Source organism: Bombus vancouverensis, chromosome 2 (assembly GCF_051014615.1).
Source record: "Bombus vancouverensis nearcticus chromosome 2, iyBomVanc1_principal, whole genome shotgun sequence".
NCBI lineage: Eukaryota > Metazoa > Arthropoda > Insecta > Hymenoptera > Apidae > Bombus > Bombus vancouverensis.
The window spans coordinates 18726786-18734208 of NC_134912.1; positions in this window are offsets into that span (position 1 = coordinate 18726786).

A 7423-nucleotide genomic window follows, 5' to 3' on the forward strand; every position below is an offset into this window, starting at 1 on the left:
CGTAACAATCGCGCTACGTCACCGACCAGTGTCATATGAAAGCCAAAAATCATTTTAGAATCGTCGAATCATCCACGACTATTTTTACGCGCCCACTCACCGCGTCAGGAGCACGTTTTATAATTTTACTCGCCCTCGAATCAAATCAAAAGCGAATTGTTTTATAAATAACAACGCGTAATAGTTGATTGAACGAGGTTGATCGATCGGTCAACAGGCGATGAGAGAGTTCACGATGCAGAATCGCCGTCTCCAAATCGAATTCTTTAAATCTGTCGAAAGTTCACCTTTATCTCGTACAGCTGCGGTAAAACGTTGAGCTTTTCGTTATTTACACTCACAGCATCGTTGACGTTGCGACGATGCCTAACAAGAATACCGAGCGTGTTTCCATCGACGTTGGCATTGCGATCTCCGGTTCTTGAAATTTGTTTAACATTCCATTTGCACGAGAGATTAAGTAGGAAGAATTTTTTCGATGACGATACAAGAAACGTTATCGATGAATCGTATCTAGTGGTACGTTATTGTTCATATTGATTTACTTGCTTATCAATAATCTTCTAATGAATGGTAGAGTATGAGGTCGAGCAATGTGCAATATTAGTATACCGGTGTTTATCTCTTTATTTTTATATCTTTTACTTACACATGTGTTATTTTTTATATTATTTGGTGAATGAGTCATTTCGTGTAAGGCAAATTTGTGTAGTATAATTAGGTTGTGGATGCTTATACAAATACATATTTTTAGAAAAATAAAGAAAGAAATGTAACTGAAATAAGAAATTCTACTTTATATATATATCACCTTTATATTATCTACAAACACACGAACATGTGCAATCTAGATATAATAATTCAATAAATATTCTATCTGACTACTGTAGATAGAGTATATTCAGAAATTGTTGCTACATTTGAATCTTTTGTAAACAGAAATTGATAAAAGGGAATTCCAAGGTGAAAGAAGTAAACTAATCGAAGTAACTTTAGAAACTAGAGACACTACTTTAGGCAAATAATAATTAAACCATTAATTTAAGGAAAATAAATATCTTTCTCTGACTTTAGCACTTTTTAATTAATATTACGTAAAACCATATGATCTATAGTGTGTAACATCAAAAAAATGTTTAGATACTCGCCACTAATTTTACATAAACATACATCGACGTGATTCCGTTGTATCGATATCTCTACGCTCAATCATTTACCCATTCTACTAGCCGGCCGTCTGAAACAGGAGCTTCCCATTCTACTAGCGTTTCCCCCACCACCGCCGCGAATTCCTCCCGTATTTATATCTTATAATCCATTTTCCTTCACTCGAAACAGCAACAGGAGACAACTGAACCACCTCCTTTCCCTTCCAAATTCTCCAATTCGATTTTTCTCACTTTCATCCATAAATCATCATCCGCCCATCGTTTTTCCTCGATCGAGAAAGATACGAACAGATTGTGTAGCTAGAAAATATGTTAAAACTCGAGAAATCTTTGTCAACCGAGAAACTTCCAGTTTTCACCAAATTTCCTCGACCTCCCGGCTCCTCCCCCACTCCCGTCGAGTGTCTATAAAAGGTCGCCGGGCAATGGTGGGCAAAGATGTTCGTTCGGCCTAGCCGGGAGCTCACCAAGTAATTTGAGATTGGCCCCTTCTCTTCTGCGTCCTCTTCATCACCTTGCTCCCACTCCGCGTTCTCCGACGATGGCCACGTGGCTCCGCCTGGCGGAGAATTCCAGCCACCATCGAGAAAAGCGCATCGGAAGAGCTTGGACCAGAATAACTGGCTCTCTTTCTCTCTCTGTCTCTGTCTCTCTGTCTCTCTCTCTCTCTCTTTCCCACCGCCACCGACTTCTCGCCCCTCCGGCCACTCTTCCATTCGAAAGAGAGTTCCGAAAGCCATCTCATCGGCCTGCACACTACCTATCGCGTCGAAACTCCCTCGTATCCGTGTTTGCAATTCGCGGCGGCATGTTTCGCCGGATATGCGGCCACGATCCCTACCGACTGTTCCTTTTTACGTCCACTCTGTTTACGGAGGTTGTGGAACGGCGTGGAAAGAGAACGGTATTTATCGAAGAGAAATTTTCGACAGGGACGATACGATCTTTTCGAAGTTTGTAAGTTTTTATCTTTGCATAAACGGGCGAATTAACGAGTTGAGAGTAATTTGGGGAGTAACTCGTCGCAAATAAACTTTTACGATATTTACTAAATTAGCTGACGTGTAATGTGGTCTTTGGGAGAATTGAATTTTAGACAGTAGATATCATCGTAGTAAGGATTTTATGAATTAGAAAACTTAGTTTTCCAGAAATCCTAGAGTAAGGAACGGTAATTTTCTACAACTGAGGCAGGAATTTGAAGGATATTTCAGATATCATACTAGGTATCGTTCGTTATTATTTCACATACCATCTCACATTAATTACGGATTCAAAGGATTCGTAGTTCTTCGAGTTATCCCTTTCAGATCACGTGATTCGCGTGAAAAATTTCTCTGCTTAAGCCTGAAGCAGTCCTTGTGTTGTAACTGTTACCGAAATATAATTGTTGCTATATTCCAAAGACTGTAAACCAAGTTGAGATGAAAACTAGGACACGTAGTTTTCAAACATAACATGTACGCTACAAGATGTAACCAACAAGTCTTTGTTCTTCGTTGTCGATTTTGAAATCACGTGGAAACGAAACCAAGTCTTATCAGACAAATTTTCCAATAAAATTACAACACAATTAGGTTGAAGCTTGTAGTATGATGGAGGAACAATAGTTAGACTGTTACTAACCGGATATTTTTACTTCTAGTGACAAAACTCAGCCTCCTAACCTTCTGCCTAAAGTCTCGCGAATAAACGAACAAATCTTTTATTTTCAACAAAATATTCCCACGAACGCTCAGACCAATTAAAAATAATTTTTACAATTTTATGCATTAAATGGCGATCCACTGGAACCAGTCACAAACCTAATTAATCCTGTCCAGTTAAACGATCGTTACCCAGCAGGAAGTAAAGTTTGAAATGGAATATAACCCAGTTATGCAGCTTCGTGTATCAAATGGACGTACCTCCACAACCTCACTGTTCGGCGCCTAAGGGTTTAATCACTTCGAATTGTGTTTCGGAAAATTATTCGGGGAATCGAAGCGATCTTAGACGTTGTCAACAACGTGATGTATGTCACGCCGAATGGAGTCGTTATGATTTTTCTTGGCCATCATTCGAAAAGCTGGACTCGCATTAATTTCGGTTCGCTGGTACGCGGTTCGGTTATGTAACGGTGTTAACGAATGTCATCGTGATTAGTTTGTCACGTTGGTAAATCGCTCGATGTTCCTATTCCTGAATGTTTACGAATTAATTCGAGATCGTGAAAAGAGAACGATAGAAAAATACCGTGTGGTTTCTGTGTTTCACGTAAAAAAGGTCTATAATGATGTTCGAGTCGTCGGATGAGCACACTGCCCCAATTTTCTAAATATACCCACGGTTTCGCTCTCTCGCTCGACTGAATTCCCTTAAGTATCGCAGGTTGAAAGTTCTTGACTTCTCAATTGTGAGTTTAACGTTTGTAAACAGAGTCGTTGGATAGCTTGGGAAACATTGACCACTTGAGTCGATTATACGGTGATCGATGTTCTCGATGATCGAAACTCTTGGTGCTCCTTTTACACGTTGCTATTGAAGAGCTTGGTACTCACAATGTTGCAAGTATATTTTGTATACTCATAACGTTGAATGTTGTGTTGATGGTAGTTGCCAACTGAATTACGAAACAGACATTATTTGTACCTATCTCTTTTTCTCATTTTTACTAAAACTAAAAGCAAAAAAAATAATTTAGGGTTTTAATACTATCGACGTTGTTTTGTACCGTTATTCGTAGTTTCACTTTTCTAAATAAAAATTAACCTCTTCCGTGTTAATAAAACGACAGCTTTCCGGTTACAAGCTTCAACGTAAAACAGTCAGAGTGTTCATCGAGTTTCTCATCGAACTAAGTTTCAGAATTCGATAACATATCAATAGTTCAATAGCAACCGAACTGAAATGTCGTATTCGATATATCTCCGGTTATACCCATTACTATTCTATAATTACGGGCGTCGATCGAGTCAGGAAGAAGGCAACAGGTGGACTTTAAAACGCTCGTTAGAGATTTCTCAGTAACGATCTTGGTACTTTTTACGATTTAGAACAGCGACTTTTGAGGATCCGAATCAAATAGCTGTTCCTCGTTTAAAAAAATATTGTTTGTAAAACTGAAAAAAAATATTAGAAGCCAGAGTAACACTAAATCATGTTCGTTCGGTTAATAGCGTTGAAGATGAAAATTTGTTTATTCGAAGATCGAATTATTCAGGTGAAAAGCGGATCGATCTTGTCCCATTTCGTTAACGTGAATTACGCAGGGTATCGACACACGGTATTCAGGTCGACAACGATCATTAACTTGTTCCATTTTGCGCACAATACCATCTCCGAGAATACCTTAGAAAATCCATAAACAATGTGATCTGGCCTGATTCGAAAGATGTAAATAGGAATCGCATTTTGGACGCAGACACATTTGTAATCCCTGTTGTACGCGTTAAATTGATCGCGCATAAAATGTCATTCCCTGAAATAAGGTTATTAACAACAACTAATTGCTTGAAAATCACACACTCTTTTTACTCAAAAATAAATGAATTTTATCAGAATAGACGAAGAGAACTATTTTGTATGCATCGGGCTAATAGATTTTTGCTCGCGTGAGTGTAGTGTGCCAGAAGGGAAAACATTGTATCCTCACCGCAAAGTGGAAATATGAAAGGCGATACAGAGGCCGGTATCGTCTGCTCGAATTTACTGCCGTGCTACTTTCTGATCGGTTATTTTAAACGATCCGAATTCTGTTCGGGACAGAAGCTTCGGATGTGAAGGAAACTAATACGATTCGGTTTATCATTCGATAAAGATTTATTTTATCTTTACCGCAGGCGACTGATGCGTTTAAGAAATTGGAGGAAGACATTGATACCGATACGTGTCCTTTTATACAGGGTGGTTGGTAACTGGTGGTACAAGCTGAAAGGGGGTGATTCTACGCGAAAAAAGAAGTCGAAAATATAGAATACAAATTTTTTTTTAATTTCCTTTTTTTTTTTAAATTTTTCCATCGAGACAACGATCTACAGTGAGATCCGTTATAACGTACCGCACGCGTACCGAGCGAATGTTCAAAGTCGATTTTCTCGAAAACAAAGCCTCAAACGACAAATTTTTATTCTATATTTTCGACTTCTTTTTTCGCGTAGAATCACCCCCTTTCCGCTTGTACCACCAGTTAGCAACCATCCTGTATATCATTGCCTTACGGGGATGTAATGTATTTACTTTTTAAAGCACATAGTTTAGTTAGATTTTCTATAGGTGGTAAGTATAAATGATGTAGCGTGTGAACTTAATGCTAATAGCATTAATATTTTCAAGTTTAGTTTTTTTTTTTACCGCTAATTGATATTATGCATGAAAATTGGCCTGAGGGAAATAAGAAGCATATTTTAAAACTGAATGTTATTTCAAAGGTGTGGCGTTCCATTACTTAAACTTCTACTCAGAAAATAATTATGATTATTAAGTGTGTAGAACATCACATATGATATCATTAATCTTAATCACTCAGACCTGTTGATTTCTCAGTTGAAAAGTAAAATAAAAACATTTATCAAAAAGTTGTATTACACTTGACTTTGATTTGCTTGAGAAAATACATTCCCCAAAAGTTTCCAATGAATCATCCTAACGTTTCTCCTTTCTGCCAAGAACGACGCTCATAATTTTAATAGAAACTGTATTCGAAACTTATTGTAGTCAAGAATTTTACGACGTTCGGGAAATTTTGTTAAAGATCAATTCTTGTTATTTTTAAGGAAATAAAAAAGGAATAAAAATACCCAAGTAAAATACATATATCTAACTCGTAACATGCAAGGTAATACCGATCGTGAATATTTTATGGGAAACATTTGTAGAAAGTGACGCATATCGAAAGGAATTTTTTTAGCAGCATCCCTTGACTGTTCGAATAAAGAAAGAATCAGAATCAGAAAATATGGAATGAACGGCCGATAAACACGTGACGCGACTTCCGCCCCATGACAAGGGAAGAAATATATTGACTCATCGTTCGAAATCGTCAGGAAAATTTTTAGTCGATGCTTTTCGACATTACCGGGAGAAACTCAAGATGACTAACTCGCTCTATTCTTGTCCGAACGTTATACACTTGTATCCAATGGGAAAGTGGGCTAGAACGTATGAAATATCAATCCCTCCTCGGTCTCGCGTTAAACTTTGCACCGTGCTTTCTCGGTTTTCATTTGTGTATTTTTTCTTCACTATATCAAGTTTTGTCTCGTCACTTTCGTTATTTTTTGTTTAGTCGTTATTTCGTATCACTAGAATCGCTGAATAATATCGTAATTTGATTTCTGTTCGATATTAAATATTTCAAGTTTCGTCTTTCATCAGAGTAAAAATATGTAAATTAGTGTTTGATTCGTTTTCTCACGCAATTGTCTATTTTTCGCCTTGTACGTTCCCATATTTATTTCAGACCTATTATTGGATTGGCAACTAACTGATTGCGGATTTTGTCATTACCACCTAATCTACGTAGCCAAATCAAAGCAAAGCGTTTGCGACAGATTAATCGACGATGCTTTCAATTTATTTTAGATCAACCAATTTCCGTAATACCGAGGCGATTTGTCATCATTTTCGATGTTGCTTGCTCATGTCCATTCAATTAATTTCCTTTTTCAATTCACGGTACTTTGGACTAACTTCATCCATAGTTTCGAGTTCATTGATTGTATGCATTTCTCTTCTTATTTCCTCGACAACGTTCCTCGTCCTTCTCACCTTTCACAGAATCCAATAGTGTTCCTTCACTCGATTCCATTCGACTGTCAGTAGAGTCAATAGCATTTGCGATGACAAAGTGCCATCGTCCTAAGTGTACCCCTCCGTGAAAATAGAAAGTGATCGCGGTGTTGTGTCGAGTCCTCGCTCGTCTCTTCTCGAGTGGCTGCTCGTCGATATTTTTATTGCCCGTTCGCTGCGTATTTATACGCCGGTGCTTCTATATCGGGAACGAAAATATTTCTAGGTGGATCTGCGAAGAGTGAACCCATGCAAGAAGCGGTGTTCCGTCGCCGCCTTCCGCGATTTCGGCGACCTGATTAAGATTAATCTGCGACACCGGTCAGACAGCCACGGTTCGTTTTCACTGCCACCGGAAGATTTGACACGATTTGTCAAAGTTGTTACCACGAGTCTGACACGGATCAATATAGATTCGACGCATCAGTTGGGATTAGGATGGCCGTGCAGGCATTGGTATAAGGATAGCTCGATATTAGTAGCGA